This window comes from Pelophylax lessonae, assembly GCF_965119305.1.
Source record: "Pelophylax lessonae genome assembly, chromosome: 1".
NCBI lineage: Eukaryota > Metazoa > Chordata > Amphibia > Anura > Ranidae > Pelophylax > Pelophylax lessonae.
Window position 1 is genome coordinate 147315895 of NC_138768.1, and position 26985 is coordinate 147342879.

General features: G+C 42.6%; 1 protein-coding gene across 1 annotated transcript in view; it reads right to left on the reverse strand.

Moving 5' to 3' along the window:
* The window catches only part of HAPLN1 (hyaluronan and proteoglycan link protein 1), a 169711-nt gene extending 161452 nt beyond the window's left edge, over positions 1-8259 (reverse strand). Inside the window, exon 1 of the mRNA XM_082243912.1 lies at positions 8119-8259. The gene's annotated coding sequence lies outside the window, so the exon portion shown is untranslated. The remainder of the gene's footprint in view (positions 1-8118) is intronic.
* Positions 8260-26985: the final 18726 nt, after the last annotated feature.

The window sequence follows — 26985 nt, forward strand, 5'->3', positions numbered from 1 at the left end:
ACGCTGCACTTCCTCAGTGGCCGGGCAATCTTGTGTTTATAGCAGAAGTTTTGGGTGGAACTCCACTTTAAATAACATGCTTGGGGAGTGGGGGGTTTAGAATATGAAGCCACATTCTATGCAAGTAAAAAACCTTCTGTATGCAGCAGCCCCCCAGCCCCCCCTCTAATACTTACCTGAACCCCTTCTTGATCCAGCAATGTCCACGAGAGCCTGCTTCTCCAGGGACTCATGCTTCTGATTGACTTTTGTCAGCGGCGGAAGCCTTTGTAGGGTGTGGGGCCGATCCACGGCTCCATTTGTGAATGGACACACAGAGCCGCAGGTTGGGAGAGCGCCTGCTTGGGTGCCCCCACAGCAAGTTGCTTGCTGTGGGGGCACCTGGCAGGAGGAAGGAGCGCTGGTGTGGGACCTGAGAAGAGGAGGATCGGGGCTGCTCTGTGCAAAACCAATGCACAGAGCAGATAAGTATAACATGTTTATTATACTTACTGTGGATCGTGTAGACATCCGGAGACACTGAATCTAGAGGACACCCTGAAGCCATTGCCTGGACTAAGCAGTCGCAAAAGTGCAGTAGTGAAGTACAGTGGAAAGACCACCTACTGGTGGCTGCGTTGCCTGCTCGGATGACATCCCCACCACTGTGGCAGGTTCAACATGTGTTAATGTCAGCCAAACAAAGGAGAAAAAAAAGAGAAAACCCTATACAGAAATCACACTTGTATAAGTGTGTGTGCATATTTGGTGCAAGATACTTGCTGGTAAGACCAGCTTAAGTTTAGGGTGTAAAAAGAATGGAAAGTTGCTAAATGAGGGGAATATAAAATATAATAATTCAAAAAATAATGATAGTTGCAATCAGCAAACAGATGTGTTTCATAGTTTTTTTATGGTTATTTATCATAGACTGCTTTGTAATTTGATTCACACATGCCCGCCCATGGATGAGAAGAGTCTGGCCCTGGGGTCACATGGGATGCCAGACCACTATATAAAAGACCAGTTATATGTATTCCAAATTCAGCTTTGAGGAAGAGGGTATTCCCCTTGAAATGTGTCAGCTGTTGTGGACTTTCATCTCACATTTTGGATCTATGCAGCAGACCAGGTTGGGTGGAGCACCACTTGGTTTGCATCGTGCTTGATTTATGTTATTCTTTGTGAGTATAGCTCTCTCTATATATATATATATATATATATATATATATATATATATATATATATATACTATATATATATATATATATATATATATATATATATATATATATATATATATAATTTTTTAATAATAAATTGTTGCAAAGGTAATGTGCTAGGCTGGTGGGCCCTCAATTTCTTATCTTTTTAGTGTCACAAAGAAAGTCCCCTGTGCCAATTCTTATTGTATTTAAGAGCTTGTACCCTGAGATGACCATGCAGGGTTTAAATTGCAGCACAGGGCATTATTAGAGAGATCACACCATGCATTAAAGTATTAAAGCTATGCATACTCCTGCTAAACAAATCTACTGGTTAGCCACGCAGAAATTGGCAACTTCCAGAACTGTTACTTTGGAACATAGGGTGTACCATTTTTTATCAAGAACTGGAAGAGTGCAACTGAAGCATGATCAGTTCCACTGATCTAGATGTAAATCTAAAATAGAAAAGGATGGTCTCAAGGCTTATTACCAAAAAGCGAAGTTCTTGATGACCAGCTTGACTTTTCACAGCAACATAGGCAAGAACGGGCAGACAAATAAACTATCTTCTCTACTCTAACTACCCAAAACTTAAAAAAAGTGTCTAATGTTAAACTTGGTGGACATGTGTGGGCGATCTTGGAATGAAATACTGCTTTCTTGGATGTGATGTGACTTTTAGCAACTTGCTGAACATGGCTATGCTGAAATGTACTAATACAAGCACATATTTTCAGAATAAAAAAATGCTTCCTGAGGCCTCACATTCTGACCCCACATATTTATAAGCCCTGATGAAGGGGGAGATGTCTGGACTCTGAACTGCGTTGGCTTTTGTGTTGTTTGTAATACTACACACTCATACATTTTTGTGTAGAGCTTTTACTTTTCAGAGTCAGATATAAACATCTCAGAAGGCAGCGGGTGGCTGGAAAACATCACACTTGCCTTGGAAAGGATTCAGCAGGTGAACCAATGTAAAATTAAAAATGGTATTTCATGTTAAAAAAAATGATGCTATAGGAATTAGCAATGACAACATGTTACAAATAATTAAATGTACATTATATTTTTTCCAGCAGTCCATCAATGACCAAATAGATCTTCTTACTGACATATCACCTATAATATGATTCAGATGGTTATAAATGAACTCATCAGACAAACTCCCTGTGAAGAACTAAATTCAATAACTTGTTTGAAACTGTTACATTCTTGATAATAAAGAAGTCCATGTGTTTTTCTATGCACCATTTGCTACATCGTAAAATGTGCATTACAAGTGTATTGTTTTACAATGTACTTTATCCTCTAGATTAAGTGCACCATGGTTTGAATTATCTGTAAATTTTGTTTCACTAAGAAAATAAATAATGTCATTTTATGTCACGTTGGATCAATATTCTCCGACACTCTCAAAATGGATTATTGCATTCTTTTTTTAAAGTCCCAGTTTCCTGTGCCAGGAATACACTCAAAGATCTGTTTGAGTAAATGACATCATATTGGAATGTGTACAGACACTTTCCACACTGAAAATTCCCATATGGATTGGCCCCTCTGTGTATTATTCTAGTGACGTTAATGCACATTTGCACAATCAAGAGCAATCTGAGACCTATCTATTTTACAAAACTCATTGTATCAGGTCCAACCACAGCAAACAGCTCTATGAGCAATTACATGTTAAATATCCTAAAGAAATAAAATGCCCAGGGTTGGAAAATGCTTTACATGAATTAATTACATTTACATACTCTTTTTTTTTTTTTTTACAGTGATTTACTAATATTTACACAGATATTTACTAATGAATACAGATGTTGTTCTGATTTAGTCCCCATTCAGACTAGCGTGACTTGTCAGGCGACTTGTCAGCCTGACATGTCGCATTCGGTCGCTCGCCATTGATTAGCACAGGACCCGTTCTAATAGGAGCGACACAAGTCGCTCCGACTTAGAAAAAGGGTCCTGTACTACTTTGGGGCGACCTGGGAGCGACTTGCATTGACTTCCATTATGTGAAGTCCCTGCAAGTCGCGCCTAAGTCGCGGTGCATGCTGTGCACCGCGACTTCACAGGTCACCCCTGAAAGTCGGATCGCCTCAGTGTGAACCGGCTCTTAGTGAACCCTTGTTTATTTAAAAGACCCAATCAGGTAAAAAAAAAAAAAAAACTTTTGCTTGGGGAAGTGCCCCTGGCTGCTGTTGCTGACCAATATTTTTCTCATGGCTAGTTGCCTGGCTGTCATGTTCATTCATTCACTGAAGCCATCGGACATAGATGACAGCTAGAAAACGAGAATTTTTAGGTAGAAGTCAGCAATGTAGGTCCATTCATTTCTCTATCCATGTTTCCTTTGCCTAAAATTGCATTTAAAGGAGTTTTCCACTTTAAATTGTGGTGATGCTAAAGAGTATGAGTGCAATGGTTATCTGAGCCTGGGGCTGCAGAGTGCCAAAAGCAGAGAAGTTGCAAACATACAAGCAGCTCTAGAGATGCTTACCGTATTTTTATTCTCTATTAGATCATAAGTGAAAGGGTCCCCTACTGTCTTTCTGAAAATGGAAAACCCTTTTAACATTCTCTTAATAGTTTTGATATTGTGTTCCAGACCTTTAGTTACATTCCACATGAGCAAGGCTGTACCCACATTTTTTAGATGACAAAACCCACAATACAGAACATTATTTACATATACCATACATAAAAATAGTAAAAACCATATAGAATTTAAACATTTTTTTTTAAATGTGAACATTACAAGGTACTCAAAGTATAAGTAGAAGTAAAATGTAAGGTAAATAGGTATAATAAGATTTGAATAAAAATAACACTAAAGTTACTAAATAAAAAAAAAAAAACTAAGCCCATAAAAACCTCTGTAGTATTTTTCTCAGGTTAATTGGTATTTTTTTCTTATTTGGTTTCTTCCCTATGTTTAAAATTGCAATTCCTTACTGCTGCCACTGGGTGCCACTGACATTCCTGTCTATAGATATGGGAGTGATGACAGTTTTGTTCTATTGAGCCGTTGAGTCCTCTCTGGTTACCACTAGGAAGTCCATGCCAATAGTGGATGCTTTGGGAGTGGCCTTTTGTGCCCTTTTTTGTGTGTGTACACGTTTTTGTACTGTTTAAGCATGAGAACTGTTTAGTGCCTGGCACAGAATTTCTCAAGCTGCCCTGCCTGGTTAAGGAGAGTACAACTTACAAGATGGTAGAGCCCTATGGACATCTTGCTGGAGGGGGATCAGTGTCTGCACTTAAAATCTCCTGGCACTCCCTTGTATAGAGAACAAATGTCTGGAGGGGCCTGTTTCTAAAAGAGACCTCTACCCTACCCTTCTCTTCCTGTGAGAAGGAGCAATACAAATCTGGAAAAGGACTAAAGTGACAGCCACCCTTCTTTGTCATGTCTATGTTCACTGTGGCCACGAAATGCTAGCCCTCTCCCTGCACTGAAAGTAAGTGCCCCCCCGACCACCACACACGCAGGAGAGGTGCTACCATATGTTTTCATAAAGGTAGATGCCTTCTGCCTTTAATCTAAAACCACTTTGAATTTCCTGGTGCATTCTGACTGGTGTCTGGGTCTCGACCATGGATTTTTGCCCCTCTGTTTTTCCTGAGCATGAACATGAGGGAAAAATTAGGAAAATTCCAAAATTGTCATTTTCACTAGCACATGAACAGAAGGGAAATTTTCCAACAGGCACACTTGTTCTGGTGACAACTGTCTAACAGGAAATTTCCCTTACTATGAAGAGATTTATTCTCATTTTCCATTGTGTCTAACAGGAAATTTCTCTTACTTCGAAGAGATTTATTCTCATTTTCAGTTGTGTCTAAAAGGAAATTTCTCTTACTATGAAGAGGTTTATTCTCCTTTTCCGTTGTGTCTAAAGTACAGGAAATAAAGTGGAAACTCCCCAAACAAAGATGGCAACAAAGAGCCTCACAGTGGTTTTAACCATTTCCTCCTCTCCAATCCAAGGTTATAACTTGAAAAATGAAAAGCATGTGAATGTTAAAAAGGACAATTGCACTAAAATCACGTTTGCTTTATGTAACTTTAATTGAATATGATGTTTCTAAATTAACTTTAAAATGTTGGACATACATAGAGATGTTGGTCTTGGTGTTGTATGCATGTGTGTACCTGTGTGCTCTTTTAAATTTTAAAATTTTAACTTTTTTTTAAATATTTTGACAAGGAAACAGCCATGCTGGTTGTGACCATTATACATGGATGACCCTACTGCCTTTTAAAGGACCCACTGAGGCATCAAATGACTGTATGGTTGATTACTCAGTTAGGAATCTATAAAAAATCGGATCCCCTCTTGTTCTGGTGTCAGGACACTAGTGACCATGAACCTGAAAGTTCTCCTTTGGATTACATCTCTGTGGCAAGGGACACAGAATAGTTGCTAAATCACCATTGTTCTGCCTGCTATATCCACAGTTGTTCTACTATGCTTGATTACAAACGTTCACAGTTTACACAGTTATATTTGTATCTCCATGACTGTGAAAAGGTCAAAGGTGTTCTCAAGTTTAATTAAAAAGTAGACTCTTTCTTCATGTCTACCTTTATATACAAGAGCAGGATTCCCATATGAATGCTGAATAGCTTCTGTCCATTCAGACACCCCAGTGCTAAAAAATGCCATTATATTTGAGCTGCAGTACCAGTTTTCACCTGGAGGAGTTGGAGTTCAAATATACTGTATAGCTATGTCCTTGCCAAAAGCTTCACTGCTGGTGGAGAACCTCTCAATGACAAAGGCTGGGTGTTCTGGGTGAAAACACCTCCTCTGACCCAGCATTAAACCTTTATCTTTAGCAGGCAGCCAGCTTAAAATGAAAAACAGCAGACCTTATAGATATACTATATTTGTCTTTCAGCATTTTAAACTAGGAACAACAAAATTGGGTTGATATACTAAAACTGGTGCACACAAAATCTGGTGCAACTGTGCATAGTAACCAATCAGCTTTAAGCCCAGGTTCCCACTGAGGCCGTTATGAAATCGTGAAAGTTCAGCTGAACTCAAACCGGCATTTCAGTCCGACTTCGGGGGTGATTTCACAGACATTTGTGTGGGATCCTGCACAGATGTCTATGGAAATCCCCCCAAATTGCCAAAAGTAGTACAGAAACTACTTTTGGGAAATGGTGAGGGGCCGTAAAGTGGGCGTCGCACCGATTTGGATAGTGGCATTTACGTCAATTGGCTCAGAATTGACATGCGATTTGACATGTCAAATTGCATGTCAAATCAGACCAATGTGAATGTGGGATAATTATCAAAGCTTACTTGAACAAGCTGAAATTAGCAGCTGATTGGTCACTATGCACACAGGGACCAGATTCTGTGAGCACCAGCTTTAGTAAGCTGAAATTAGCAGCTGATTGGTCACTATGCACAGCTGTACCAGATTCTGTGTGCGCCAGCTTTAGTAAATCTCCCCCATGTCTAATGTCCATAAAGTCCATATATCAGTACGTGGAAAACTTCAGATGAAGAATGTTACTTTAAAGGAACAGCCCCATCCTCATATAACGTACACTTTAGGATTGATTTACTAAAGAAGCAGAGGCTGTTCACTCAGCAAAGTGAGTGTTAGTAAATAGGATTAACCTGTGTTCACTTTGAATACCCAATGATGGGTGAAAAAATGAAAAAAAAAAAAACATTACTAGCTGAATAAAGTAAAAACAGCTTCGTCCCCATTTACTAAGCACAGTGAAAATTGCGAGGTGAACAGTCTATACTTTTTTAATTAATGAACCCCAGTATTTATTAGGATTTCATTTAGACTAAGGCTTTATTCACTCAATCATATGTGTATTTTCTGCATGGAATGCGGGTTCTTGCTGGCAGAGCGAGCAGAAAATTCAGCGTAAAATACGCACCTAAATAACTTGTGATTAGACATGTTTAGATGCGTTTAGACATGTACAGTTCTTCTAATGATATGAACGTATGAGTTTATATACGTACACACATATAATCTGCAGATCTGCGTAGCCCTGGATGCAGCTGTATCCTACTTTTTTTTGTATGCAGATCAACTTTGCTTGTAGTTGCAGCTGTGTGTATGGCCCCATTGCTTACTATGGTGCTGCCTTTAGATGCATAAAAAACAGTATGCTGTACACATCTAAGCATGGAATTTTAGACGCTTATGTGAATGAGCCCCAATAGACATTTGCACGCATAATGCAAAATATTGCATTACATTTTAGGAAAACCTATATCTGTCTGTTTAGATACACTTGTACATACACAGCTACATGAAACTTTATATAATCTCCTGCTTGAGGTTAAAAAAAAAATGATTTAAATAAAATAAATGTAAAGAAAGACTGCTTCCATATGGAAAATGTTTCACAATACACTACTGCCTAGATTATTCCTGTACAGGTGAGGCATTCAACTGGCTATCACGTTTACCACAGAATAGTAAAAACTGTTTAAAATACATAAAAAAAATCATCAGACGTGCCCCTCCGCCTACACGTTATAAAGATAAAATAATGCAGAATTGAAAACCAGAATACACCTGCCTTTACATATTCAACAGGTACACATAGCACTGCCGTGACCCTGCTGGGGAGTATTAATAGCATGTATCCATGACCATAGACATTTAATACTGTGCTAAGTGTCCAACACAGCAGCAGGTACAGGATAACCATCCAGCACCTTTAGCCCTGGAAAAGTTACTTTACCTGTACAGGTGAGAATATATGCATCAGACTATTCAAATACCAAGCTCTATAAATATATCTAAATTGATCAATGTGTATAAAAGAAGCCAGCAAAACTTCACAAAAGTTTTCTCTGTGACTCTTCTATTAGCTGTTAATGAACTGCTGACTTTAAGTAAAAAGTAGATGGAAACATTGCAAAAGCCTTACCTTGTAAACTTGGTTTTATGTCCTGAGAGTGCGTTTGTGGCTCTCTGGATGGCAGAGGTCCTGATCCTGGGCAGGCGAATCTACCTTCTCATCGAGCAGAAAGGGAAAGTAACACGTCATAAGCAAGTACGCCTTCCAAGATGTGAGCCCAGCATTCAGTCTGTCCAGCTCCTCTGACTCTTCAGTGCTGAGGACAGCAGCAACACGGTGGAGTCTGTGTGTTCCCTGTGTGTGCAACACACCCACTGACTCCGCCACCTTCAGCACAGACTGCTACAGAAGGCTCCTTTATGCACCTTTGTGCTGCCAGCAAGTGATCCCACTAGACCTGATTACTTCACAGCAGTCAAGTCAACCGTCCTGTAACTCCACTTTACCAATGGAAACCACAGTTCTGAAGCAGGCTGCTCTCTGTCACTGTTACCATCAAGGCAGAGAGTGTTTAACCCTTTCGTGACCAGCGTTCACTGATGCTTAGATGACCGAGTTTAACTACATTAACATGCATCCGTTAATTTTAGTAAAACTCTAAGAGTACAAGTTGGTTAGCGTAACTGTAACTCTGACTATGAGCCTGTTAACTTGAATATAACTCTACGACTACAAATTGGTTAGTGTAACTACAGTATAACTCTGACTATCGGTCCGTTACCTTGATTATAAATCTATGACTACAAGTCCCTTAATGTGACCATAACATTCACTGCAATTATGTTAATGTGACTATAACTCTATGACTATGCATCTGTTAACTTGACTATAACTTTATGACTACAAGTCCAATAACGTGACTATAACTCTGACTACGAGTCCATTAACTTGACTATAACTTTATGACTACAAATCCAATAACGTGACTATAACTCTGACTACGAGTCCATTAACTTGACTATAACTTTATGACTACAAATCCAATAACGTGACTATAACTCTGACTAAGAGTCCGTTAACTTGACTATAATGCTATGACTATGCATCCATTAGTGTGACTATAACTTTGACTATGAGTCCATTAACTTGACTTTAGCACCATGATTATTCATTACTTAACTTGACTATAACTTTATGACTTGCATCTGTTAACTTGACTATATCTCTGAAATACAAGTCCAATAAGGTGACTATAACGTTGAATATGAGTCAGTTAACCTGACAATAATTCTATGACAATGCCTCCATTAACTTGACTATGACTCTATGACAATGCCTCCATTAACTTGACTATGACTCAATGCCTCCATTAACTTGAATATGACTCTATGACAATGCCTTCATTAACTTGACTATGACTCTATGACAATGCCTCCATTAACTTGACTATGACTCTATGACAATGCCTCCATTAACTTGACTATGACTCCATGACAATGCCTCCATTAACTTGACTATGACTCTATGACAATGCCTCCATTAACTTGACTATGACTCCATGACAATGCCTCCATTAACTTGACTATGACTCTATGACAATGCCTCCATTAACTTGACTATGACTCTATGACAATGCCTCCATTAACTTGACTATGACTCTATGACAGTGTCTTCATTAACTTGACTATGACTCTATGACAATGCCTCCATTAACTTGACTATGACTCTATGACAATGCCTCCATTAACTTGACTATGACTCTATGACAGTGCCTCCATTAACTTGACTATGACTTTATGACAATGCCTCCATTAACTTGACTATGACTCTATGACAGTGCATTCATTAACTTGACTATGACTTTATGACAATGCCTCCATTAACTTGACTATGACTCTATGACAGTGCATTCATTAACTTGACTATGACTCTATGACTATGCCTTCATTAACTTGACTATACCCTTATGACTATAAGTTTGTTAACTTGACTATAACTCTTTAACTATGCATCCGTTAACTTGAGTCTAATTTCATGGCTATACATCCATTAACTTGACTCCTAATACTATAACTATGCCTCTGCTAACTTGACTAAGTCATCAGTTTGATGGTGAGATCTATAAACTACCGGTGCGTGCTGCTGGTTGTACTACTAGTGCATCCCTAGTTCTCTGCTACAACGTTAATTAATCGGCATGGTACCCAAGATCCTAAGAAGGTGCACTGCAGTCACAAAGTGGTTAACCATTCAGTGTAGGCTGTTTCACAGAACTGCATAGCCTTCCCATACTGTATATATAGTGCATGTAAGACTTGAGTGAAGGGTTAGTGGGTGGGGTTGGGGATTCATATACACCGTGGGCCAAAATTAGAAGCAGATGGGAAGAGGACGGGGGCAGAGAAGCACGGGGAAGGAGAGAAGATGGCAGACTTAGCCATGGATGAGGACAAGCAGCCACCGACCAAAGCCCAGAACAAGTCAGCATTATACAGCCAGGGAGCATATTGGGACCATTGATGCTTGCTGCTGGTCTCAGGAAAGCGTTTTTTTTTTGGATAGGAAATAGCTTCATATTTCAATAACAGAGCGACTTTTGATGAAGGGGAGTCTGTGCACCTCAGCCAGTTTAAGAAAAGAAGGAGGTGGAAAGTGAGGAGACCTGGCAACAAGTGGGCACATTTTATAGAAGAAAATAGAAAAAGGCGGGCAGTGGCTGCAAAAATATGCTATGTACACTGGGCTAGTGTGAAGAATGAGGAAAAAGGATTTATACACTGTTATTTTTTATTATCGCAGGATTATTTCATTGCTGAGGCTGCAGATTCATGTGTGGACCCCCTCATCTCTCATAGGAGGATAATGCTCAAGTATATGTATACTATATGTAGTATAAGTATATGTATACTGTGTATCTACCTGTGTGTGTGTGTAGCTTTAAACCTCAATGATATGCAGTTGCCATCATTTTAAATCAATTTGAAGCTGGCCACACATGTTACAATATTGATGTACAATCTCTGTACAATCTCATTAGATTTAGCAAAACTGAATTATATATGGGTCTAAGTTATCTCCGATTAGGCTGCCCCTGTACTACACGGTTATTGGTAGGTCTAAAGGAGAATCTACTATTTGATTGAGCAGCTTAAGGTCCAGACAGAAAAACTTTCATTTAAAATGTCTGTTCACCTTTTCAGAAAAATGAAAGAGTGAACTAACACCGTATACTCGCCCCCTCCCCAACCCCCCTCTCCTTCCCAGGTCCCCGCTGTACTTACCTTCATGGGTGATGAGCTGTCAGTGCCCATGCAGCAGGTGCAGCTGTCCAGGGATTTGAAATCCCCGCTCTTCTCCCTCTTATTTCTGCAGAACTTCTGGGACTGATCAAAATAATTCTGATTGGTCAGCACAGGAGGAGAGCATAACTCTGATCTGTCCCTGAAGTGCTGAAGAATTGAGAGGGAGAAGAGCGGGGATTTCAAATCCCTGGACAGCTGCACCTACTGCATGGGCACTGACAGCTCATCACCCATGAAGGTAAGTACAGCGGGGACCAGGTGGGAGGTGGGGGGTGTATGGTGTTAGTTCACCTTTTCATTTTTTTTGAAAAGGTGAACTAACCCTTTATATATACTCTTCAATATTCTAAAGTATATAAATCCACTTTGTGTCCGCCAAATGCAAACCCAGATATTACCTTTTAAAAGTAGCAGAGACATTATCACTGTGGTGTGCATATCCTGTGCAGAGAACAGAGCTGTGGGAGGGACAAGCAGTTCTACAGGAGACTGTGACATCCCTGCCCTTCCTCTCCATCTCGTCCAATCAGAGCATGCCTTGTATTCTTTGAAAAAATGCAAGGTATTGTCTGAATCATGGCGGCAACTCAGTGTGCAGAGGGGAAGCCGCTGCAGCAGCACTCAGGATATCAGCTATGGATACATAGAGTAAATGGAGCCAATTTAATCATTATAGATTTTCAAAAAAGATAATTACTAGAGTTCCGCTTTAATTGCCTGTCCAATCACAGCAGCCTCATTGCCCTCAACTTTGGATATGCAAAAACGGACTTTCTCATATTCAGTATTTGACTAAAGTGGAACCATACTCACCTTCTATCTAGCGCTGAAGTCTACCAGAGCACCCCTCCTCTGAAGTTTACCAAAGCACCCGCCTCCCACCATCATCTCCGGCCAGATCAGCTTCCGAGTAGCAATCTTTAGCCATTTACATTGGCCCAAGCGAGATGACATCGAGAGTTTATGTATAGCAGTGTTGCTGAAATTTGTAAAGGTGATGTGAGGTGTGCGTACATAGTCATAGAGCAGTGGTCCTAACTGCGGCCCTGGGGCCAGATGCAGCCCTTTCCTTATTTTTATCTGGCCCTTAAGGCATTATTTCTGCCACTGACACCAACAATGGAGCATACTTCCTGCCACTGACACCAACAATGGAGCATACTTCCTGCCACTGACACCAACAATGGAGCATACATCCTGCCACTGACACCAACAATGGAGCATACATCCTGCCACTGACACCAACAATGGGGCACTATATCCCCCACTAAAACCAACGATGGGACACTATATCTCCCACTAAGAACAACAATGGAGCACTATATCTCCCACTAACATCAACAATGGGGCACTATATCTCCCACTAACACCATTAATGGGACTCTATATCCCCCTAAGACCAACAATGGGGCAATATATCCCTCACTAACACCAACAACGGGGCACTATATCTCCCACTAATACCAACAATGGGGCACTATATCTCCCACTAACGCCAACAATGGGGCACTATATCTCCCACTAACACCAACAATGGGGCACTATATCTCCCACTAACACCAACAATGGGGCACGATATCTCCCACTAACACCAACAATGGGGCACTATATCCCCACTAACACCAAAAATGGGGCACTTTATCTCCCACTAACACCAACAATGGGGCACTATATCTCCCACTAACACCAACAATGGGGCACAATATCTCCCACTAACACCAACAATGGGGCACTATATCTCCCACTAACACCAACAATGGGGCACTATATCTCCCACTAACACCAACAATGGGGCACTATATCTCCCACTAACACCAACAATGGGGCACTATATCTCCCACTAACACCAACAATGGGGCACAATATCTCCCACTAACACCAACAATGGGGCACTGTATCTCCCACTAACACCAACAATGGGGCACTGTATATCCCAATAACGCCAACAATGGGGCACTATATCTCTCACTAACACCAACAGTGGGGCACAATATCTCCCACTAATGCCAACAATGGGGCACTTTATCTCCCACGAACACCAAAAATGGGGCACTATATCTCCCACTAACACCAACAATGGGGCACTATATCCCCCACTAATACCAACAATGGGGCACTTTATCTCCCACTAACATCAACAATGGGGCACTTTATCTCCCACTAACACCAACAATGGGGCACTATATCTCCCACTAACACCAACAATGGGGCACTATATCCCCCACTAATACCAACAATGGGGCACTTTATCTCCCACTAACACCAACAATGGGACACTATATCTCCCACTAACACCAACAATGGGACACTATATCTCCCACTAACACCAACAATGGGGCACGATATCTCCCACTAACGCCAACAATGGGGCACTTTATCTCCCACTAACACCAACAATGGGGCACTATATCTCCCACTAACACCAACAATGGGGCACTATATCCCCCACTAATACCAACAATGGGGCACTTTATCTCCCACTAACACCAACAATGGGGCACTATATCTCCCACTAACACCAACAATGGGGCACGATATCTCCCACTAACACCAACAATGGGGCATGATATCTCCCACTAACACCAACAATGGGGCACGATATCTCCCACTAACGCCAACAATGGGGCACTATATCTCCCACTAACACCAACAATGGGGCACTATATCCCCCACTAATACCAACAATGGGGCACTATATCTCCCACTAACACCAACAATGGGGCACAATATCTCCCACTAACACCAACAATGGGGCACTGTATCTCCCACTAACACCAACAATGGGGCACTGTATATCCCAATAACGCCAACAATGGGGCACTATATCTCTCACTAACACCAACAGTGGGGCACGATATCTCCCACTAATGCCAACAATGGGGCACTTTATCTCCCACTAACACCAAAAATGGGGCACTATATCTCCCACTAACACCAACAATGGGGCACTATATCCCCCACTAATACCAACAATGGGGCACTTTATCTCCCACTAACACCAACAATGGGGCACTTTATCTCCTACTAACACCAACAATGGGGCACTATATCTCCCACTAACACCAACAATGGGGCACTATATCCCCCACTAATACCAACAATGGGGCACTTTATCTCCCACTAACACCAACAATGGGACACTATATCTCCCACTAACACCAACAATGGGACACTATATCTCCCACTAACACCAACAATGGGGCACGATATCTCCCACTAACGCCAACAATGGGGCACTTTATCTCCCACTAACACCAACAATGGGGCACTATATCTCCCACTAACACCAACAATGGGGCACTATATCCCCCACTAATACCAACAATGGGGCACTTTATCTCCCACTAACACCAACAATGGGGCACTATATCTCCCACTAACACCAACAATGGGGCACGATATCTCCCACTAACACCAACAATGGGGCACTATATCTCCCACTAACACCAACAATGGGGCACGATATCTCCCACTAACGCCAACAATGGGGCACTATATCTCCCACTAACACCAACAATGGGGCACTATATCCCCCACTAATACCAACAATGGGGCACTATATCTCCCACTAACACCAACAATGGGGCACTATATCTCCCACTAACACCAACAATGGGGCACTATATCTCCCACTAACACCAACAATGGGGCACTATCCCGCCCACTGAAACCAACTATTTCTCCTCCGAATACCAAAGATCAGGCATGGTTTACTCCCACTGGGCACAGTCCATCCCCATAAAGTCTAAGGACAATAAACTGGCCCTTTCCTCAGAAAGTTTGGAGACCCCTATCATAGAGCATTCCACCTGTGCAGTGCGAGGTGGCGGTACATTATATCTCACTGTAGCAGAACAGACTGCAAGCTAAGATTTGGGGGCTGCTTAGATGCTCTGAATGGATAAACGGCACTATATTTTGATCTCCGTGTATTATTTCGGTTGTGTCCAGCCACAAGTTTGCTTTAGGCTTGTCACTCACATTAATGTGAACCAGCAAACAGATGGATGCATCTGGCCAAATGCACTTTTGACTGCAAAGAAAAAAACTTCTGCTGAGTGCTTGCCAGCAAAAACTTGATGAAAAATTGGCTGAATGAAAACTGAAATATTTATCCCCCTTGTGTAAACCTGAAAATAAAAATCAGTTTAATGAATGCATAAACTGGAAAGTAAAAGTTTCATATTGACTATTCACAAGTTTCAATGTCTTTAAGCTGAAGTTTAGGTATGGCAGTTTTTATATGCATGTGCCATACCTGTGGGATCCCAGTGGAAGCTGGAGATTATGAAATGACTGTATTAGACACCGCTACTACAGTGATCTTCCCTAGCTTCAAGGTCCTGTGCCGAGTGGCTACCCTGCTGAATTGTGAACACAGGAGGTCACTCACTCAGCTTGGGATCCATTCACAATCTCCACCTCTTCCAATCAGAGAACACTGCAAAGTGTCTCTGAAGGGTGCCTGTGCTGAGCAAGTGACCTCCAGCAAGCAGCAGGACAGCCACTTACCTAAGGACCCTGAAGTCAGTGGAGATCGCTGTAACATCAGTCCCTAATTCAGTGATTTCCAGCTTCAATATAGATCCCACGTGTACGGTGCATATACACTTACATTGGTCCAAGCTGAACCAAGTAAAAATTGCCAAGTCTAGAATTCAGCTATAAGGGCTTTTTCACACCAGGTGCAGAGCATGAGTGTGTAAAAAACTACAAGTTTTCCCACCCCATACAAAAATGCACTGCCTTTTACAGATGCCTATGGAGGCCATTCATTTCCTAATGGCACCTCCATGCATTTAGCAAACTCCCACTTGTTCACGCCACCAAAACACATGGTACAGCAGTACTGCAGATTTTAAAAATTGTGCAGGCAGATTTTTTTTTTTTTTTTTTTGTGCGCTTCACCTACATAGGGAAGTCCATTAAAATGAATGGGCTGCCCTGAAACGTGACGCACGGGAACATGCAAAAAGCCCACACACACAGACGCAACTTCTGGTGTCAATGAGCCCTAAATAGGACCAGCAGTACACAATGGGGACACTTCTACATCCAGCTCATAGCATATACAGTACCTGATGAGAATGAAATTGATTTAGAGAAATTTAAATTGCACTTTGGTTACCTTTTTTTGTACACACTTTTTTGCTGCTCTGCCTTTCTCTGCCTTTTTACCCTATAAAATGTTCAGTTTTCAGACAACCCCTGGTAAACATGATATCAACAGTTTATGCTACATTTGTGTGATCAGTAAGTTGTAGATCTATGAATTAATGTATATGAAAAAATATATATACAGTAAACCCCCCTCCATTGCGGGGGTTACGTTCCGGACCCAGCCGCGAAAAGTGAAAATCAGCGAAATAGAAAAACCCTATTAAAATGCATTGTAGGCATGATTTTTTTTACTGTCACTGTACGTGTAGAAGCATTTTAAGGTCTTTAAACACACTTTTAAAACAATAGAAACTCATTTAAACACATCAAAGATACTGAGAGACATAGCAAGAGCTATGGAAAACACAAAAATATTCAATTTTTAATGATTTATATAGTAAAATAACATTACAAAAAAAAAAAGCAATATACCGGGACCGCAAAAACTGAACCGCGATGGAGCGGGGGTTTACTGTATATATTTATACTACCTGCTTTATGTAACTAAATCAAATGTAATAATATTCATGAAACTAAATAATATTAATGGCCAAATAAAGAATATAAGATTGTGCAAAGATAAAGTATTATACTTCCACTTTTTATTCTCTCTTTCCCCCTTGAACAATATTACTAGCTGCACCGCAATGTTTGTTTGTTTTTTTTCTCTTAGTTGGTTCCAAAACCTTTTTTCCCTTATTGGAAAAAAAAGAAAAAAAAAAACATTCTGCAATTCTCTGAACTCCCAGGTAGGAGCTAACACTGTGCTCAACACATTTTAAGAGCTGGTAGGAGGAGCACTGTTGTAGTTTACAGAGGAGGGTGTCTATCAAAAAGCTGATGGATGAAGCAATGGTGTGGTTTGCAGAGGAGGCTGTCAATCTGAGAGCTGGTGGGAGGAGCAGTGATGTGGTTTGCAGAGGTGGCTGTCAATCTGAGAGCTGGTGGGAGGAGCAGTGATGTGGTTTGCAAAAGAGGCTGTCATTCTGAGAGCTGGTGGGAGGAGCAGTGATGTGGTTTGCAGAGGAGGCTGTCAATCTGAGAGCTGGTGGGAGGAGCAGTGATGTGGTTTGCAGAGGTGGCTGTCAATCTGAGAGCTGGTGGGAGGAGCAGTGATGTGGTTTGCAGAGGAGGTTGTCAATCTGAGAGCTGGTGGGAGGAGCAGTGATGTGGTTTGCAGAGGTGGCTGTCAATCTGAGAGCTGGTGGGAGGAGCAGTGATGTGGTTTGCAAAGGTGGCTGTCAATCTGAGAGCTGGTGGGAGGAGCAGTGATGTGGTTTGCAAAGGTGGCTGTCATTCTGAGAGCTGGTGGGAGGAGCAGTGATGTGGTTTGCAGAGGTGGCTGTCAATCTGAGAGCTGGTGGGAGGAGCAGTGATGTGGTTTGCAAAGGAGGCTGTCATTCTGAGAGCTGGTGGGAGGAGCAGTGATGTGGTTTGCAAAAGAGGCTGTCATTCTGAGAGCTGGTGAGAGGAGCAGTGATGTGGTTTACAAAGGAGGCTGTCATTCTGAGAGCTGGTGGGAGGAGCAGTGATGTGGTTTGCAAAGGAGGCTGTCATTCTGAGAGCTGGTGGGAGGAGCAGTGATGTGGTTTGCAGAGGAGGCTGTCAATCTGAGAGCTGGTGGGAGGAGCAGTGCTGTGGTTTGCAGAGGAGGCTGTCATTCTAAGAGCTGGTGGCAGGAGCAGTGATGTGGTTTGCAGAGGAGGCTGTCAATCTGAGAACTGGTGGGAGGAGCAGTGATGTGGTTTGCAGAGGAGGCTGTCATTCTGAGAGCTGGTGGGAGGAGCAGTGATGTGGTTTGCAGAGGAGGCTGTCAATCTGAGAGCTGGTGGGAGGAGCAGTGATGTGGTTTGCAGAGGTGGCTGTCAATCTGAGAACTGGTGGGAGGAGCAGTGATGTGGTTTGCAAAGGAGGCTGTCATTCTGAGAGCTGGTGGGAGGAGCAGTGATGTGGTTTGCAGAGGAGGCTGTCATTCTGAGAGCTGGTGGGAGGAGCAGTGATGTGGTTTGCAGAGGTGGCTGTCAATCTGAGAGCTGGTGGGAGGAGCAGTGATGTGGTTTGCAGAGGTGGCTGTCAATCTGAGAACTGGTGGGAGGAGCAGTGATGTGGTTTGCAAAGGAGGCTGTTATTCTGAGAGCTGGTGGGAGGAGCAGTGATGTGGTTTGCAGAGGAGGCTGTCATTCTAAGAGCTGGTGGGAGGAGCAGTGTTGTGGTTTGCAGAGGAGGCTGTCAATCTGATAGCTAGTGGGAGGAGCAATGCTGTGGTTTGCAGAGGAGGCTGTCATTCTAAGAGCTGGTGGGAGGAGCAGTGATGTGGTTTGCAGAGGAGGCTGTCATTCTAAGAGCTGGTGGGAGGAGCAGTGTTGTGGTTTGCAGAGGAGGCTGTCAATCTGAGAACTGATGGGAGGAGCGGTGATGTGGTTTGCAGAGGAGGCTGTCATTCTAAGAGCTGGTGGGAGGAGCAGTGTTGTGGTTTGCAGAGGAGGCTGTCAATCTGAGAGCTGGTGTGAAGCTGGTGGGAGGAGCAATGCTGTGGTTTGCAGAGGAGGCTGCCATTCTAAAAGCTTTTGGGAGGAGCAGTGATGTGGCTTACATAGGAGTGTATGAATCTGAGAGCTGATGGATGGAGCAGTGATGTGGTTTGCAGAGGGGGGTGTCAATTTGAGAGCTGGTGGGTGGAGCAGCATTGTGGTTTGCAGAGGAGATTGTCAATATAAGCTTCTAAGCTGGTGGAAGGAGCAATGATGTGGTTTTCAGCAGAGGCTGTTGACCTGAGAGCTGGTGGGAGGAGCAGCAATATGGTTTGCAGAGGGGACTGCTAATTTAAGATCTGATAGGTCGAGCTCTGGTGTGGCTTTCAAAGGAGGCTGTTGATCTGCGAGCTGGTGAGCAGAGCAGCACAGTGGTTTGCAGAGGAGGCAGCTGTGTGTCAACTTTAACCTCTTTGCGCCTTGACGCCAAGCGGGCGCATATTTGCGTACCATAATGTAAACAAATCTGTGTCATTGCGCGCACCCTGCATGCTCCCGGCACAGTTATCAGCGCCCAAAGGAAAGCTCCCCATCATCCGGGAGCTCACAGGAAGGCTATGATTATCTGATCCTTCGATCCTCCAGAAAACTGCACCCTCCACATCCATCTGTGGACTATTCCTGCCATCCTCATGTCCATGGGTAGTGAAGAAGTCAGGAACAGTCCATCCACAAGACCACTAGCGTGCGTGGGGGCAGGAGCGGCAGGTACCGATATTGCACTCGGAGGAGCAGTGGATTAGGTAAGTATATCTCCGCTCTCCTCACCTCTAGACAAAAAACAGCAGGTAACCCATGCAGTATGGGCACAGCCTCACTGCATGGTTAGAAAGAAAACAATTTTCCTGGAATTCTTCTTTAAGGTAAAAAACATTTTAACTTTAGAACCACTTTAAAGTAATTGAAAAGGCCAGATTTATTTAAAAAAAAATAACAAACATGTTATACTTACCTCCTCTGTGCAGTTGATTTTGCACAGAGCAGCCCGGATCTCGGGTCCCTGTCTGATGCTCCTGGCCCCTCCCTCCTGTCAAGTGCCCCCACAGCAAGCAGCTTGCTATGGGGGCACCTGAACCGAACTGCAGCTCCATGTATCCATTCAGACACGAAGATGCAGTTCGGCCCAGCCACCTTTCTCTCCTCATTGGCTAACTGAGTTTGACTGACAGCAGGGGGAGCCAGTGGTGCCGCTGCTGTGACTCAGCCAATCAGGAGAGAGAGTTTTGGACGGCTGAGGCACTCGTGGACATCACTGGATAGAGATGGGGCTTAGGTAAGTAATAAGGGGGGCTGAGGAGGGCTGCTGCACACAGAAGGCTTTTTATCTTAATGCATTGAATGCATTAAGATAAAAACCTCTGAATTTACACCCCATTTTAAGGGAAGCTCCAGGGAGATCCTGCAAAGCAATGGAGCCACCCTACTGACACAATTGTGGTTAGTAGGGTCTTCTAGTTGTCAGTGAGAAATGGTCCCCTTCCATTGATGGTCACTGCAGGTTTAAGATCAGACCAGCACTATTCAAGGAACCTGAAGCAACCTGTAGAGGAGATCCCTGACTGAGACAGACTGACATGTATACTCATTCACTAACATATTATACAAGGTTAAAATCCTTATCCCATTTCAAATGTCATTTTCCATATTTTAAAATCTGTAGCTCTGATACCTGATGATCTGGCCATGAAAGCTCTTTGCCCCTGTCTCTCAATTGCACTGCTGTGTTCAACAGTGTGTTGTCACCCTCTCATGAGGACCACAAGTAGCCTTTGTAAACACACTCACACACGTGCTCTGTTTTTTCTTCAGGAAACACCCTGCAGCTTTTATTGGAGTATATTAGGCTACATTCACACCTGAGCATAGCGGTTTCGCGCGTTTTTACAGCGATTTTACTGCGATTTTTACCGCGATTTACAGGCGTTTTTACAGCCGTTTTTTGTGCAGGCGTTTTTAGATTGAATAGAGACCAATGGAAAACACCTGTAATCTGCCCAAAAAGAAGCTCATGTACATTTTTGAGCGTTGGGCGTTTTGCTCATGGCTTCAAATGCTCAGATGTGAACAGGGGCCATTGAAATGAATAGGATTTGTCTTGTTGGGCGTTTTGAGAGCTGATCCTAGAGCAGAAAAACTCCCCAAAAACGCCCCAAAATGCCTACATGTGAACGGAGCCTTAATGTAGACAAGAAGTGGCTGTAAAGAGGCTGCATGAGATCAGCAACACAAGAATATGATGGAAAACAGTTTTGTTAAAATATGTTTTTTTAAATGTTTGTATCTTTTTTTTGTGTTTTTGATTCACAGTGCTTTAGCAAGATAAATATCATTTAGTTGGGATTTACATCTGCTTTAGGCAGTGCCATGGGTAATGATGGTGCACAAAGTGCTTTCCATTTAGCATAATCAATAATACTCAATCTTAGCTCGTGTATTAAATGAATTAAAGAGAAGAGGGAAAAAATTGGAGGCATTTTTTACATCTATTTAACAAATTAATTTTTTTCCCTGCAAATCACAAGAGTGATGCAAACATCTGATTGGGTAGCACCTTTGGTTTTTTTTTTCTCCAAAATAAGTAGACTAGTGGGGATTCATTGAAGGAAGCACATTTTAATATATTAAAAATGTATTACTTCTCTCTCTGTTGTCATTTTCTTGTTTTTTCTTCTACCTGTTTATAATGATAACTATAATTATTATATAGTTACAACTGATATTTCCTTTCGTACAAATATTGTTTACAGCTGTCACTATATGCACACAATACTGCACCAAGCAAACAATGCTACTAATTCAAGCCAGAGGTGATGAACTGAGCTACAAAGCATGATACTGTAGATGGCGCTATTGTTCTAGATAAATGGTCACTTCTTTCCAACAACAAGTCCCGCCACAAAGCAAATAACTATCTCAGCAGTTCGCTGTGCCCCTTCCTTCCCTAGGCACATGGAATTACGTGACTTCATTTCCTAACAAAGGGGGGTTCTGACTTCTGATGAATATAGTTCTCTTTCCCTGAACTGAACCTTTTCAGTTGGTGGTGACTCAGGTTCAGGAACAATATTTTCACTGAAAGAAATGTGACTTAAAGGAGGATGTGGAAAATGGGCCCAGTTTGTACGTTCTAAAAATAAAAGGGCAACACAGAAAAAATGGTTCATGGGAAAAATTACAATGCTCGCTTTGACTATGAACATTTTTTTTTTACTAAATAAACACCTGACTTATTCATCTCAGTATTTGAGTTTCTGCCTGATTCATAAGCTATAAAGGTATTTCTTTTATAAACAAAAACTCATGACATGATTATTAAATCTAAAGTCAAGGCATTACAATGGTGGTCTTAGACTTAGCGGCATGCCATAGTAAACCAAGGGTTCTGGTGTAGGTTTAGGGCTTGCTGTCTGAAGTATCTTCTCCCACTACTACTAGTGCTAACCCACTTATACTTTAGAGAAGTAGCTCTCAGTCACCAAGCTATGGCTCAATGCCAAGCTGTGGCCCCCCTCCATCTGGGAATCAAGCCAGCTGCAGATCTCCTAACGAGCTGCAGTCCTTCCCAGTTCCCATAGTGCCACATAGTCTCCCATAGGGGGCTGAAGTGCCACTCAACCTCCCACAGTGCTCCCAGGTCCCCACCCCCCATTGATCCCTAACCTGCCACAGTGCTCCCCAGCCCCCTGCAGGTTACCCTAGTTTGCTTCAGAGCCTTCAGCCCCTTATTGTGCCTCCAACCTCCAACAGTGTCCCACAGTGCATCCCAGGCTCCAAAAGTGCCTCTGTAAAGTCCTTAGCCTCCTAGAGAGACCCCCAGCCCCCTCCATAGATACACCCCCAGCTCCTGCCAGAAACCTCATCCCTTACAAGGCCACAAAGTCTGCAGTGAAGTCCTCTAACCCTCTCCACAGCCCATATTCCCCCAGTGACACCCAGCCCTATCCAGAGTCTTCCAGAATTTTAAAGAGGTTGTAAACTCATTACATTTTTCCAACCTGAAAGAGAAACACATAATGAGCTAGTATGCATCACATACTAGCTCATTATGAAATACTTACCTTAGAACGAGCCCCCGCCGTGCCGCCTGCTTACCTGTATGACGGGCGACATGTTCAGTCGCCCGTCTTCCGGGATTGCGGCATACGGCCATCTGATTGGCCGGACCCATGATTACGTCACTCCCGCGCATGGGTGCGGGAGACGATGGTCACGGTGCGGGGCTCTGAAGGAACGGCACCAGCGGCCATTCCTTCAGAGCACATGTGCCAGTGATGTCACTGGCTGCATTTAAGGTAAATATCTCCTAAACGGTACATGTTTAGGAGATATTTACAGTACCTCTAGGTAAGCCTTATCATAGGCTTACCTATAGGTAAAAGTTGCAAAGGAGGGTTTACTTCCTCTTTAACGTTTATTTTGTATTCCCATAGTTTTATTGTGTGAGTACAAAACTTTTCTTTTACTGTTGGGGCATGAAAGGTTTTGGAAGCATTTACCAGGCACTTTTTGTAATAAGGTTGACAAACAATGCTCTAGAGTTGCCCAGATAAGAGTAAGAGTACATGCACAGGACTGTGACTGAGTGATCTATTTCATTTATAACCTCCTGCCAAAACCATCATTATTGAAATTGGGATGGGAGAAGGGATGAGTGGGATACTCCAACTGTTAACTATTCACAAAGCTGAGGACTTCTAACTTGAGAATGTGGCAAGGCCGCTACTTCATCCTGCCACTTGAATGAAGATGAGATAAGTGTTCCTATAGTATTTCTCTTCAGGGTTCTGCCCTAGTACCCCTTTTCTCTCTGGGCTAACTGACACCTGTCAACTGACTGCACTACCCGGAGTAGTCCCCTTCCTGGGCAGACCCCTGGGCAAGATCCTCTGTACTCACAATACTGTTTTTCCAGAGTCTCGTAGTGCCCCAACTCCTCAGCAGCCTTCCTCGACCTCTGGGTTCAGCTTCACACAACCGGTACACCAGGCCGACTGCTTTTGACCACCATCAACTGCTGCAGAAGAGGAGTCAACCGCCACGCTCCTTCTGGGGCTCTGCTTCTCACCAAAGACCTCTACCTCATGTGCCTGTGGCTTTTTATACCCTGTCACATAATGCACCACTCTCTGTGACAACCCCTGGGACAGTACCAAAAGCCTGTGTGTCATTGGTCAGGTTTCCTCCAGCATCCTATGTGCCTCCCCATTGGATCAGCTGGGGACACTCCCTGAGACCAGATGAATCAAACACTGGGCACACTACATAGACCTAACTACAAATCCTGCTCCCTGATAACCAGAGTGCATAAATATTTTGCCTGCTGCTCTTCTGATAAGCAGAGAGAGCCAAAACTACACTCTCTTACCTAGCACCTGACTAGGAGGGTGCTACATGTGTAACTATTAAAAAAACTGGAGACAAGTGTTTCGCTTAATAAATTGCATGTACATTAGGTGCTGTGTAAAAAGGAAAAAATAAAAGTTTAATAAAGAGTATTTAAAAAAAGAAATAAAGCACCACTTCGCCCAGAAAGTAGTTTCAGTCACAAATGTTTAGACATTTTCACGTTTATTTCTTTTGTTTAAATTGGTATGACACAAAAAAGTGGAGAAACCAAAAGCCAAATCTGACACATTCCATGCAAAACTCCAAAGATGGACTGGACAAGATCATTGACACCCTCAATGTAATATTTGGTTGCACACCCCTTGGAAATAAATAACTGAAATCAATTGTTTCCTGTAACCATCAATGAGTTTCTTACACCTCTCCACTGGAATTTTGGACCACTCTTCCTTCGCCAACTGCTCCAGGTCTCTCAGATTGGAAGGGTTCCTTTTCCCAACTGCTGTTTTGAGATCTCTCCACAGGTGCTCTATAGGATTTAGATCTGGACTCATTGCTGAGGACTCATTGCAGTTCAGTACTCTCCAGGACTTTGTCTTAACCACTTCTGAACCGGAAGATTTTGCCCCTTAATGACCAGGGCATTTTTTGCGATTCGGCACTGCGTTACTTTAACGGACAATTGTGCGGCTGTGCAACGCTGCACCTAAAAAAATAGATTTCCTTTTTTTCCCCACAAATAGAGCATTTTTTTGGTGATATTTGATCAACTGTACAATTTTTATTGTTTGCACTATAAACAAAAAAGATCCACAATTATGAAAAAAAAAAAAACTATATTTTTCACGTTCTGCTGTATAACATTCTCAATAAAAAAAAATGTAAAAATCAAACGTTTTCATCATTTTAGGCCAATTTGTATTCTGCTACATATTTTTGGTAAAGAAAATCCCAATAAGTGTATTTTGATTGGTTTGCACAAAAGTTATCACGTCTACAAACTAGGGGAAAAATTTGTGTCATTTTCATTAATGTATTTATTTTTTACTAGTAATGGCGGCGATCAGCGATTTTTAGCGGGACTGCGACATTGCAGTGGACAGACCCCTAACTGACATTTTTGGGGGGACTAGTGATGTTAATACAGTAATCAGTGCTAAAAATATGCACTGTTATTGTAATAATAACACTGGCAGGGAAGGGGTTAACCCAAGGGTGATCAAAGGGTTAAATGTATGGCTAGGGGGTGCTTTTTAACTGTGCGGGGGATGAGCTTGTGGAATCAACACAGAGTCCTGTGATGCTAAATAGGAGGAACACAGGTGCTCTGTATTTTCTGAGAATCAATTCCTGAGAGAGCAACGGTCTGCTGTGTTTGCAACAGCATACCGCCATCTGCTCTACACGAGGAGCGATCGCGGGTGCTTGCCCTGTAAATCAGCTTTTCCTCTGGCGAATGGGGGGGGGGGGGGTGCGCCGCCCCCAGGATTGCTCCCGTGGATCGCCGTACAGCAGGTACGTTGATTAGCGCAGTCAAGTCAGCCTGCCGCAGTATATATACGGCGGGTGGTTGGCAAGTGGTTAAACCAATTCTGAGTGCTTTTTGACGTGTGCTTTGGATCATTGTCCTGCTGTAAGACCCACCCATAACCTCTGACAGAGACCCAACTCTCTGATACTGGGCCCTACATTGCACCCCATAATTCTTTAGTAGTCTTCAGATTTCATAATGCCATGCACACGGTCAAGACATCCAGTGCCTGAAGCAGCAAAGCAATCCCAAAACATCAGTGAACCTCCACCATGTTTGACTGTAGGGACTATATTCTTTTCTTTAAAGGCCTCATGTCTTTTTCTAAAAATATTAGAATAATGGCACATTCTCACAAAAGGATTTTGGCTTTCTCAGGTAAGTTTTGGAAAATTCCAATCTGGCTTTTTTATGTTTGTGTCAGCAGTGGGGCTCTACTGGGTCTCCTACCATAGCGTCCCTTTTCATTCAGATGGCAATGTACAGTGAGAGCTGACACAGCCTGTGCCTGAAGGTCAGCTTGAATTTGTCTGGAAGTTGATTGAGGTCCTTTATCCACCAATCAGACAATCCTTTGTTGCAATCTTTAATCAAATTTTCCCTTTCATCCATGCCCAGGGAGATTAACTATAGTGCCATGGGCTGTAAACCTCTGACAATGTTGAGCACAGTGGACACAGGAACATTAACATCTCTGGAGATGGACATGCAACCTTGATTGACCATGCTTTTCCACAATTTCTGCTCTCAAATCCTCAGACAATTCTTTGCTGCTTTTTCTCTTCTCCGTGCTCTATGTGGCACACAGAGACACACAACAGAAAGGTTGAGTCAGTTTTTCTCCATTTTAACTGGTTGCCGGTGTTATTTCTATATTGTCAGCACCTGTTAATTGATACAGGTGAGTTTAATTACAAATTACAGGAGCATCACAAATCTGGAATGCAATTATTTCTCACAATTTTGAGAAGGTGTCAGATTTGTTTTTTTTTCTCCACTTTTTTGTGTCATACCAATACAAGCAATAGAAATAAACATGAGAATGCCTTAACCACTTAAGCCCCGGAGGATTTGGCTGCTAAACGACCAGGGGGTATTTTACGATTTGGCACTGCGTGACTTTAAC